The sequence below is a fragment of the Gadus chalcogrammus genome, chromosome 2 (genome assembly GCF_026213295.1).
Source record: "Gadus chalcogrammus isolate NIFS_2021 chromosome 2, NIFS_Gcha_1.0, whole genome shotgun sequence".
In the NCBI taxonomy this organism is placed as follows: Eukaryota; Metazoa; Chordata; class Actinopteri; order Gadiformes; family Gadidae; genus Gadus; species Gadus chalcogrammus.
The window spans coordinates 16,007,918-16,021,494 of NC_079413.1; positions in this window are offsets into that span (position 1 = coordinate 16,007,918).

Genomic DNA, 13,577 nt, shown 5'->3' on the forward strand with positions numbered 1-13,577 from the left:
GTGAAGATCGGGTTAGATTAAATAATCTCTGATATAAATAACAATAATCGGGTTAAATAACTTCACATGGTGTGTCTGGTGTGTTTCCAGCATTCGTAGTGTTGATCAGCAGAGAATTAGTCCGCCAAGACATTGAGGTTGCTTAGCATCCAGAGACTCTGTCCATGCAAGTGAACGGAGCGTTCCCTCTTCATCATAACTATCAAACCAAACATCCTTCACATTCACCGAGCGAACATTATGAAAGTAAAATGCACATTTCTCGCTAAAAATGTTTCCATAAACGCATTTAATAACTATGTTACTATTTCCACCCAGAATAAAGAAAGATGTCGGCCGTATGCTTCTGTCCAAGCTCACTACTCTCTGCCAGTGACGTCGGGTCAAGCTCAACGCTGATTGGCTATCGCGGCCAAGCGTCACGCGTTGGAGCGTTGAAAGTTCAGATTTCTGAACTCCGGGCGTTGGCGCGTTGGGCGCGTTACTGCGTTTACGTGCGTAATTACGTGCTTCTGACGCGCCTAAAGGCCTCTACATACCTCCGGATACGGACAGTTTCGTCCGGTCCCGGAGGTGTTTCGTGGGAACAATAACAATAAACAATAAAATAAAAATGTCAGGTATATAGTATAATATAAGTATATACAAATAACATATATATATATATATAGATGAATGGATGGATGGATAGATGGATAGATAGATAAGACGAAACACCTCCGGGACCGGACGAAACTGTCCGTATCCGGAGGTATGTAGAGGCCTTATCGCCCCTAACGCGACGCTTCATCGCATGTAACGCGTCTACGCGCCTATACCAATGGTTCCCTATGCAAAAATGCCGAATTTTGACGCCCCTAACGCGAGTAACGCGTTTGGTGTGGCCGTACCGTAACGCCCCGTGCCCACTACATGCGTCCGTTGACTGATGTGGGAAGGCGTGGCTGACTGATGGGGGAGTAGTCTTTGCAGATGCATCCGTCAGCCAATCAAATCGCTTCGCCGGGTTCTTCCCACTACTTCCTGCTTGTTGCGATGCAAGATGACCCACTTTCCATGCAGTATCGTCAGAGGCCGAGTCGCGTCACAGTGCTTCAATTTGCATACGCGATTGTTACGTCCTCCGCTAGGGGAAGGGGTGGCAACATAAAACCAGATGTCTTTGGTTAACTGGAAGTTGTTTATTTGTTTATTTAGCCCAGAGCATGGGATAAGTTCCCGTGTAGCAATTAACAAGAACCTCGATCAACCAACAAATAACCATTCGAAGACCCAATATGGCAAGCTTCATATCCAAGGCCAGCTGCCGTGGATGTTGAGCTCGCCCGTGCTTTATCCTCCCGGATCCTCGGCCCTCCGATGCAGCAGCCAATCACGTCCGGGGACAGGCACATCAAAATTAACATAATGGTCAACAAATCACACGCGGGGAAAAACACATGATCATTAGCATGAGCATCGACAAACTGAGGATTTTACTCATGAGGGCGGGGTGTCAATCAGCAACCGTACAGCGATCTGATTGGATGACGGATCCGTCGCTGCCAAAAAGTTGAACATTTTTCAACTTTCTGACGGCGCCGAAGGCTCCAACGGAACGTACGGATCCACAATGCATTGCGCGTCCGTCCCCATTAAAGTCAATGGGGATCACGCAACGGACGCATGTAGTGGGCACGGGGCGTTAGTGCGTTGAGACGGGGGAGGGGCCGCGCAGGCACCCGGTGCTCGTTGTGAAGAGGTAATAGCGATAGTGCTTTCACCTCAAAAAGTCGCCAAAAGTCACCAATAGCAGCTGAAAAAGGAGCTAGATTTGTCGCTTGTCGCTGTTTTGAAAAAAGTCGCCAAAGGGGTCTGAAAAGTAGCTAAATATAGCGTCAAAATCGCTAAGTTGGCAACACTGCGGTTTGGTCCAGTAGCCGTAAGCGTCTTTGTATTTAATGCGCATGCGCAGGCTTGTGCGGAACCTTGAAATTGTACATTTGTCTAAACAAATATTTCTAAATTGAGCTCCTAATCAAATATAACTGTGTTTTAGGAAGAAAACAAAAAATGTTTATTTGGATTGAATGACAAAATTATTAATCAGTTGAATACACAACCTTAACATTTTACATTTGTCAAAATGGATATTTCTTGATTGAGCTCCTAATTAAAAATATCTATATTTCACAGTATTTTTAAATAAAAAAAGTTATTTTAAAAATAAAACAATTTTTTTTTATTTTAATTGAATTACAAAATAATAATCAGATGAAGTACGGCTTAAAAACCTTTTTCCAGTGTGTTTAGTTTACGATGTGGGCCCCAGAGCAGTGTGTAATTACAACATACACCCTTGGCACGCTACAGTTTTCGTGGCAGCGATACGATTTGGCCACTTACACCCTCGGCACGCTACACCTTGATATGGTTCTCTAAGTAAAACTAAAAAGTCACCAGTTTTTACACATTACTTGTTATAACAGACAAGTTATATATATAAACTAACCTGACGAAAGCCAGGCTGTCCATGTTCGTGGCCATCCCCTGCTATATATTGCTCTGCGCCTTCATATTCTTCTTGTTGAGCATTCTGGAAATGAAATATCAGGATTAGTATTAATGCAAGGTTCCATGGCTATATTGGCTTGGTAATTATTTTCTATCCTGCTTATGAACACTGCTGCTTTGAAGAGGATTCACATCTTGTTAACATAATCATTATCGTTTATGTCCCACCAAAGTTGAAGAATAGCCTTATTCTGTATTCTTCTTTTCTCTCTCAGCTCCTTTGCTTATCGCTTATCAAACTTATTCCAGTTGTATTAGGTGAAATGTTCTTTTTACTTAACTTTAACATTGTACACAGTTGCATTAATTATTGATACATCGCATAGGTCATCATTAAAAAATATGCCTACCATATGCTGTAGTAGCTCACTGTCACATGTGTTGCCTCCATGTTCATCCATATTTCCAACTTCCATTTGTATTCCCCTTTCTGGGCCAGAGCCAGCAGAGACATCTTCAGATGAATCACTGATGTCACTAGAAAGACAATATATAAAAATATACATAAAGGGAAAATTAATGTAAATATTTGTGCTTCAGTTACACAGTAACTGACCATATGGTACCATGTTGACACTTATATTATACCTATAAAACATGTCACATAAGACACATACAAATGTTTGACATAGAAATTAATGATTTATATAATTAAATGATATAATCTTTTTTAAAGAGAGTATGAGTTATTGCTTATACACTGATTATTTTACTGCCTCGATGTACTAAATATAGAGTACCATAAATAAAAAAGGGCAAATAGATGGTATATAGAATGTAGCATATATAATGCATATTTTGTGTCATAAACTAATAATTCAACCCCATGCAGTTCAATTCAGCCAATTATAAATTGACCCAATGCACCATAGATGAATAAAAATCACTATATTGCATCGATATTAAACAAAGAATATACAGACTGAACATTAAGATATGTAAAATGAACATTCATAAAAATGGAATTTCATCAATTTCAGATCATAAAATGACTAATTGTACCCAAAATGTTTAGATTTGAATACGTTTTTCTTAGTTATTTAAGTATCACATGGAAGATTTTACTTACAAGGTTTATTTCTTACACTGTAAAATATATTAAATCTCGTGTAACAGTGTTATTTTTGACTTTTGACCCTGATTGTGATTTACCCGTTCATGCCTGTATAACCATAGACATCTATATGATAGACGGAGCATCGAATGCTACCGCCTACTGGCGCCGACGAGACGCGGGGCCGCCATCTTGGAGTGGTCATCCGCTCCACACTGTCATACGTGTAGCTATGATAAAGGCCACATGGTTTGGCGTGTTTTATTATTCAATACTAATTATACCAATAGTACGGTAATGTTAAATCTTGCTTGTGAAAAGTAATCCCCCGATTCCTATTATGGATTGTCCGCCGATTTGAGCAGGAATACGCTGAACAACAGCCCGGCATCCTGTTTCTGCTGCTGTTGCTGCTCCCGGTTGACCACTCCAAGATGGCGGCCGTATTTCTCGCGTCCCAGCAGCCAATGCTCCGTCTATCTATAAGATGTCTATGTGTATAACTATAAGCACATAACTTTTATGCAATAAATTACCAGCCCTGCTGTGGTTATATAAGCCATTTTGTAGCCAAATGGGTGAACCTTGTGTGGACAATTATGGCTGTGTTATGTAACTTAATATTACTATACCATCAACATTTGCACATTACAGCATTGCATTTACCTTCTAACATATGATCACACATCTACTCATGGAGCCAACATTACAGAACGTTTTGCCAAAATAACATTTCTAAAATCAAACTGTAGGTGAAAAATTGCTGTATGAGCAGCTTAAGCAGCTTAAAACAGTTAAAAAGTTGCTCAGGTAATTTATGGCATCAGGTGTAAGTTACACCGATCCACTTATACTTACTCTATTTGACATTGTACAACAAGTTCTTGTTCTGAAATCTCTGATGCAGACGCAGGCGGCAACCCGTGTGATTCATCTTCAGAATCTGACGATGACGTCGAATCCGTCCTCGCCGACTTCGGAAGCTTTCGATATAACTCAGTAGTCCGAGGAATCTCTTGTGATTCGTCAGATAAATATCGCTTGTAAGATCGCGGAATCTTTCTCCCACGATCCATTTCTCGATCCCACTCTTAAAAACAACTACAGGTAGGTCGCCATTGCTCTTTCATCTCAATCAATATAATTACCTAATCGAAACTCCAAGTGTATATACCCGGGAGAAGCTAAAAGCGTACAAGTCTCTGGATGCTTACAATTTTGTTCTGTGTGGTCATGTCCAAGACATACTATGGCATGATTACAATGTTCAAAACTTTGTTTGAAGACGGAGGTTCTGCCTAGCCAAAGACAGGGAAAGAAGACAGAATTGTACAAGGCCTGGGTTATTGTCAACAAGACCAACAACTGTATTCTTACTGCGAACTGCACCTGTATGGCTGGGTATGTAAACCAACATAAGTTTACTATTGTAAATGTTCATTATTTACCCAATTGTCAGTGTCAGCAACGTATATGTAAAGCCTAACGTACAAAAAATGTTTTGTTCAGGTTAGGGTCATGCTGCAGCCATGCAGCTGCACTAATGTTCAAAGTTGAGGTGTGGGTCAGGATGGGAAAGACGGAGAGGTGTTGTACTTCAGGGACAAATATGTGGATCCACACATCCAAGAGAGAGGTGAAACCAGCCAGACTAAGCGAGATCAGCTTCAGAAAGGCTAAAAGGACAGACACCCAACTGAAGCCAGTCAGAGTAAAGTGTAGACAGAATAATGTAAACGGTAGGCACAATCTGAATGTAGGCAAGATCAGGTCATGTACATATAGCAATAAGGTATTCATTATATTTTATAATTAATGTAAATACATACGTTATAATCAGGGTCATGTAACTATTAATGGCAGATGTATGAAAATAAGTTATCTAATATTTATTTTGTGTATTCAGAACTGACAGATGAAGACATTGCGGAATTGAAACTACTGGCACCTAACGCAGCTGTACTCACTACCATGGAACTCAGTGACACAGATTCTGCAACAGAATCTGACACAGAGGCCGAAGACCTCCCAGAGCCACTAGTAGCTCTGTATGATGCCTTTTGAGACTTTTGAAAAACTGAGGAAGGGTTTAACTAATGAGCAGTGTGTAAACCTTGAGCTTACAACTAAAAATCAGGCACAGTCTCAGGCCTGGCACACACACAGAAATGGAAGGATAACAAGCACAACCCTACATCGTGTATACACTGTAGTAACCGAAACAGCTAAACTAAACCTTGTAAAACAGGTAATGCACTACAATAAACAAGACTTGTCCCATGTGCCAGCAGTACTTTGGGGAAGAGATATGGAGGACACAGCCAGAAGACAATACACAGAAATAATGAAAGCACAACATTCCAACTTTGAAGTGGAGCTTTGCGGTCTTGTTGTGCGGCCAGACAAACCACATCTTGGGGCATCGCCGGATGGAATAGAAAACTGTATCTGCTGTGGGAAAGCAACCCTAGAGATTAAGTGTCCATACAAATACCGTGATGGTCTTACAGGGAGTAGCGAGGACACACAGTTCTGCTTAGACAAAGCACTACAATTAAAGAAGAATCATGAATACTACCATCAAGTTCAGCTACACATGTTTGTATGCAACACCCAGTACTGCGACTTTGTGGTTTGGACAAAGCAAGTTGTTGCTATCAACCGCATCACCAGAGATGAAGAAATGCTACAAGCAGTCCTGCCTAAAGCTGAAAAGTTCTTCAAACAGAGTATTTTGCCTGAGCTGTTAACACGCAGCATGGATCCACTGATGCAGTCACCTACAGTCTGCTCACACTGTCAAAGGCCAGACTTTGGAATGATGATTGACTGTGCAAAGTGCAAGAACCATTTCCACTACACATGTGCCAGAGTAAGAAGAAAGGTTGTGGATTGGTGTTGTGAACAGTGCAAAAAAAACCAAGTCAGAATGAAATGTTCTTCGAAGCAAATGATTTAATACAGTACTAATATTTTACATTTTAACACTTGAATGTGCAATTAATTGTGTTGATGACAATAAACAGTTACTTACAGAATACATCTAAATTAAGCTATCTTGGGACTATACATTTACAAAGGTTTGTTAGTGCTCCACAAACAATCACTATATCGTCTAACAGGTCAACCTGTGTGAGTGGAATAATAGTTGTCAGAATTTTAAAATTTTTCCATCTACCTATTATTCGTTCAATGTGTATTCTCACATTAGACAAACGCCTTGATATTTCCACTTCTTGAGCAGAGAGCTGCTTTTTACCTTTGGTAAAGTGAGGGATCCTAAGTGTGGCACCACGTGTGGCAAGCTCATCTCTGATGGTAAAACCCCGATCTGCTAGTATCTCATCATTATGCTCTAGAAGGTCATAAAATCCAGACTCAGCTGTAATTTGTTTGTTTGAAACTCGCCCACCCCAACCTGCCGACAGAAAAGAAATGGCTCGTGAAGGTGACATGCCAATCAAATATTTAATAGTGTTGTGGCTTTTATAATTCGAGTACGTCTGGGCTCTGGAGGTTAAATTTGTGGGTCTATTGATAAAAAATTCTGTACAGTCAATAATGCACCTGCAATGTTTATATTTAGGTTTAAAACATTTTGGCATATTCTTTAATACTGCATGCTTGCTTGGCCACTTTATGAGAGGCTTTAAAGTCGCAGACATAACAGGGAGCCAACTTCTCAAAATGTTTGAAATGTCACTTTCTGTGACATTAAATCTGAAAGCAATATCCTTGTTGCAGAGCCCTAGTCTAAGTTTCATTAGGACGATCAATAGATGATCCTTCAGGTTCATAGAGCCACGCACAACCTCTACACTGTCTTTAAGTTTGTGACTCAACCACTCAAATAAGACACTGGTCAGCCCTGTGAAAAACAGAACCTGCACTGCTTTACTCTTGATAGAGCTAAAGGAAAATTGTGTATTCATGAGTGTTGCCTTTAGTTCCTCATTCTCAGTTTTCAGTTTGTCGATCTCCAAACGCATGTTGACACACTCTGTAGAAAGTTGGCTGTACTTGTGTTTCAGATCATCATGGAGAACCTTTGGGACTGTGGCTTCTGAAATAGATATTAGATAGTAATAGACTTAAGACTTAATAAAATAAGCACTGTCACTTGTTTAAGTTGAGCTTTTCTCAATAAAATCTCAAAAAAAATTTAAGGATGTTTTCAAACAGCATGTGCTAAACAGAATAATGATCAATGTCATTAACAACACAGTTATGCTGTATTCAACAATATATAAACAAAACCTGATTCATCCTAATAATGACTGCCCTACATTAGTTAAGGTATTATAAGCTCTTACCAGTGCATTGATCAGCACCAGGCTCCATTCTGCAGTCATCTGAGGACAGGCAAGCTCCAGAAGCCTCATCACTAGCTTCTTTGGACCGCTGTACATCATCTGGTGGTCTGTGGATGGTTTCTTCCCTTTTTCTTTTCCTCTTAAATCTGATACACAGAGATGAAGTCAAACAGTCAGTCCAAAACAGTTTAGTTGCTTGGTAGATCATAGGAGGTTATCAGGTACCAAAACCAAGTGAAGTGTAAATTACATAGCATAGCTTAACAGGGCTTCACAAGACAATGTAGACATTACAAAAATCTGGTCTGACAAATAATCTAAAAACTATCTGACCTTACTTGCCATACATTCTCTGCATTTTGATGCATGCAATGTGATTCCAGTTAGCAACTAAATAAGGCTAAAGTGACAATATTTACCTCTCAAGTTTTGTATCTCCTTTGTCTATTTCACACTGGGTTGCGAAGGAAAAGACAGAAGGTACAAAGTCGGGACTATTGAAGTCCATGGAGACCTCTCCTGTCCAAAAAACAATATTCTAGTTATTGACAGTACGATAGTGTAACAGGTAAATTTAGCCTGAGTTTGCCAAGCTTACGAGACTAGCTAGTCGTCAAGACAACGTAACACAATTTAAGGTAAGTTAGCTAAAACGACTAAAACTACATTATTCTGTGTTCTAGCGTTAGATAAGCGTACAACTTTACCATTATTTTGTTGTTGTAAGCCAAACCAAGTGATGTGTCTGATTGAGTGAAGCTCTAAAGTTAACTTACCTGATATAACAGGTACATTTAGCCTGAGTTTGCCAAGTTTACGAGACTAGCAAGTAGTCAAGACAACGTAACACAATTTAAGGTAAGTTAGCTAAAACGACTAAAACTACATTACTCTGTGTTCTAGCGTTAGATAAGCGTACAACTTTACCATTATTTTGTTGTTGTAAGCCAAACCGAGTGATGTGTCTGATTGAGTGAAGTTCTTAGGTTAACTTACCTGATATGAAGTGTGAACTGCAAAGTCTGGCATTTTTAATAAGGTCTATGTTCCAATCTGATCTTCTGATAGCTTGTAACCAACGACGTCTGCGGTTGGCATTAAACGAGTTGTTATCTGCTGGTATTCTGTAAAACTTCAGGTCACTGTTTACAGAATTACGATTCTGGCATCCCACGGCACAACACGACATTTTTCTGTTTGTCTTTTGCCACCGTCATGCGCGATTGAGCCTGTGTGACGTCGTTCTGACGTAAGGTGAAAATTGGTCTATACAATATAAGATAAACAATACTCTTAGATAACTATAAAAAGTAAAATAAACAGTAAACAATAATTATAATAATAATAATAATAATAATATAAGATAAACAATAAACTCTTAACTAACTAACTATAAAAAGTAAACAAAAACAGTAAACAGTAAACAATAGGGGATTATCACGCTTCCTGGTTCCGGTGGTGGGATTTGTCTTCGTTGTGCATGAAAACTTCCGGCGCACTTCCACCATGGCTGGAACAAAGGCTAGATGTCACTGCTCTGTTCCACTTTGTACATCTAACAAACAACACCAACCCTACTTAAGTTTTCATGGATTCCCGACTGAAATGAGTCTAAGGAAGAAGTGGATTCAAGCGGTTCGCCGGGATGAAGGGACAAACTTTAAAATAAAACAAGGTAGCACGTTTGTTTGTAGCCGGCACTTTAGTGAATCAGACTACAAACGCTACAGCTAGCAACCAACCGGGGTCACACCAAGCGACTGAAAATCGGGTCTGTACCCTCCCGTTTCCAGTGGAACAACTGGGGACTGCCAAGAAGGGGGTCTTTTTATAAAAGAGCATCAACTCGCTTAGGCCAAGACGTTCACCCATCCCTTCCTCTGGAGCAACCGCTGCCCTGTGAATAAGAGCCGATGGAGGAGATCTCAGCTTCGGTGGTGATGACAGAACATGATTTCGGTTCTGCTCCTAAACCAGGTTTGTCAGTGTTTGTTAGTGTTCTGAAATATTGGCTTACTATTACCCCATACTGTTCTTAAACCACCTACCTGACAGGATGTACTACCTATGGTTTAATCACAGAATGGGCTCTTAGTAGGTTATACCGAGGAGGTAGGTCAACTTTTCAGAACTCGGGCACAAAATGTTTAGTCTTATTAATGTCCCAGCATTTGACCAAACCACAATGTGAAAAGCTTCATCACAAGTACAAATGTTGCATTTTATATCTTACTTAATTGTAAAGGTGAATATTGAGCTATAAAAAGCAAAATTTAAAAGCAATATTGAGCTACAAAAAGCAATTTCTTTAGAGGTCCAAACTGCTTCCAATATGCAAGTCACAGCCAAAATCTGGGTTAGATGTATTCTTTTTTTTTCCTCATCTCATAGGTGCACTGGATGCTGCTGCTGTACACATACAGCAATTGGAAGAAACTGTCAAGGAGATGATGAGAGCTGTCACAGCTGAAAGTGGTTCAAGTGCCTTTTCACAGATTCTGTGTCTCAGACGCGGACACCCTTTTTTACACCAGATTCACGTCAAGAGATGTTTTTTGTGACTTCTGGGAGGTTATTCAACCATCTGCCTCCATGTTGGTTTATTGGTCGAAAGCTCAGAAAAAGAAACAAACATTTGAACCCATTTCTCCCAGTCCAACGTGTAGACTGCAACTGGTTGAGTTTTTCCTCTTCTGCTGCCGGGTTGCTGCAGGACTGCAAGAGAAGGTGCTGGCTGACATGTTTCAGGTCAGTGTGTCCACTGTCTCCCATGTTGTTATACCGTGGGCCAACTACCGTTACCTGCTCCTTGGCTCCCTCCCCATCTGGATGAGTAAACAGCAAGTCAAGAATACCATGCCAAGCTAATTTGTGCAGTACAGTCCAGATGTTCGGGTAATCATCTGATGATTACCCGAACATCATCTTACAAGAACACAACAACCTTTAAGGCCTTGATTGGGATTGCCCCTTGTAGTGCTGTGACTTTTGTGTCAAGTCTCTTCACCGGCTCCATCTCCGACCCAGAGCTGACTGAACGAGGTGGACTGCTGGATTTACTGGAGCCAGGAGATGGCTGCATGGCAGACAAGGGTTTCACCATCGAGAAGCCACTAGCTGATCGTGGGGAGTTTTATCTAGGCTATAATGCTGGAGATGCTGAGCACATCACAGTCGTTTCAGATGACCCATCCAAGATTTGTATCGGCCTCCTATCATACAAAGAATATTGTCTGAGTACTATGCCGAGAGGCATTTAGCCTACAACATAAAGTATAAAATAGTCCTAACGGACTTGCATCCACTGGAGAATGTTCGATCGTAGCCGGCGGCTTCCTTACAAGCACTGATCCATCTGTGAAGTTGATGAATTGTCACTTTTAGGTTTTCTACCCAGTTACCGAAAAAAGAAACATTTGGAATAGTATGCGCTGTGGCAAGCACACGGTTTGCATGTGTTACTTCGAAGGCAAAAAAAATCTAAAATAGCCTACAAGAAATCACAAAAACCTACATTCAACCAGTGTGGGGTATGGCCCATGACTCTCTGAGGTGGTAGGTACCTCCAGGTACCCCCTCCATGCCAGGGCGCCCTGAATTCATGTTTATTAACAGCTCCTCCACCGGGGTCAAGACAATTTGAGGGCCAGATCCAGTCTGCCGACTGTCGGCCTTTTCACGATTGGCTTAAAAAAATGCCTTATTTAAATTTATACCAATACGATGGTGGGAAAAGCTTGTTTGTATGTTTTTTATACTTAATTTTTATACTTGATCCTCTGACCGCTTGGAAGCAATCGGAGTACATATTGTTTTAGAAGAAAGGGGTTATGTGGTAGATCTTTAAGAATGCTTAACTGGGATATTTATATATTCATGGCTCAAATATTAAGGATCATGCTTTTGACGTGTAGGCCTAACTAACGCATTTACGCGGTCAGCGATCCGCTGCCAGGCTTTGGTTCTCCGGGTTCCAGAGGTTTTAGCGTTCCCTTTTCTTGTGATAATGTCCTTCTCCTCGTCATAGCTCTCCAGGAGAACCTGGAGTTCCATTTCATTGAAGCGGCCCATTTCGCCATATCGATCAGGGTTTCCATGATCCATACATCACGTCTTTTTAAGTTTGGCGTGGACGCGCACAACCCTGTGTTAACCAACCCCGAGTTGATTGAACTAATGCCTAACCGCTGCTGTGGAACCGAAAACTCTGGGTTGGTCGGCACAGGGTCAATCAACCTAGAGTTCAGCGTTAACTCAGTGTTTGTTAAACCTCCGTTCGTGGAACACCCCTCTGTTCTGAAACCGAAAACCCAGAGTTGCTTTTCAACCCTGAACTCTGAGTCAACCAACTCAGAGCGCAGGATTAAACTCAGAGTATGTTAAACCAGCTACCTGAAACAGGCCTCAGCCCACCTCGGTTATTGAAACATGTGGTTGTCCCTCTAGTATCTCCTACGTTATGAGAACACTGATCCTCCTCCTCCTCCAGGATCAGACTGCACCCCTCTGCGGCAGAAGGAGGTGGAGAACAGGAGCCTCTACTGCTGGCCTCCTCCACACCGACTGCTCCCCCCCTCTCCTTCAACGCTGACTCTGACTCCACCCATTCAAAGTACCTGGACGCGCAATCATGCACGAGCGCGAACACAGATGCGCGAGAGCGAGCCAGGCTAGCGTAGGTTTTCGTTAAACAACATGGCACTACATTCAGCTGTAAATTGCACCAGATATTATAAACATTAAACGGTGACATAAATCATTACTATTTTTAGAAAATGTATGTTTGTTTCATATAATTGTATTGGAAGTCCTGGTTTTCACTAGGGTTGCCGCGGTGTGGACATTTTCACACCGAGTAATACACTCGTCTCAACACCGGTATTACCGAGTATAAACGGTATAAACTTTGAAACTAGGTCAACCGCCATCTTCTCCGTCAACTCTCCTCTCACACTGTAACAGCGTCTGGCAGCGCGCCAATTCTCGATGACAGCGTCTTATAACGTTCTATATATAATTAAGCAATAGATCACGACAGGCTGTGGTATGTGCTCATTATACCACTCTTAAGGGTCGTTGTCCGGCCCCGACGCGCAGCGGAGGGCCGGCGACCCCCTTCACAGTGGTATAATTAGCACATACCATTGACTGAAGTGATCTATTGCTTTTATACAACGGTTACTATTATGGCGAAACGAAATTCATAGACACACTACATTTAAAAAAACCAAGAAAGTCAAAGTACCCGTTTTATTAAAGAATACAAAAAAGTAGTCCCTCCTGGCTGCCTTCAAAATGCACGACGGTCGCTATGCAAAACACTTTAGCGTCCCTCCGAGAGAAGGCTCGGCTAGAGCGGTTCGCCGGCAATTTATCTTATGGAGCAGTTCACTCGCCGTGTGCCTAAGCTTTCGTTGGTCTCTCCATCGCCTTGCTCACTCCCAGAGTAACAACATTTACACCCTCTCCAATCATCCAACATATGTTTTACTTTGTAACTGTTTCTACTTTCAGGCGCGGAGTGATATGCAAACTTTCACAAAATGATCGGGCGTCATAGCAGTTATGTATACGCTCATTATACCACAATTAGGAACCAATCAGATCGCTGGATTAAGGTCCCCCGTTGTATAATAGTAATATAATTGTATATATAA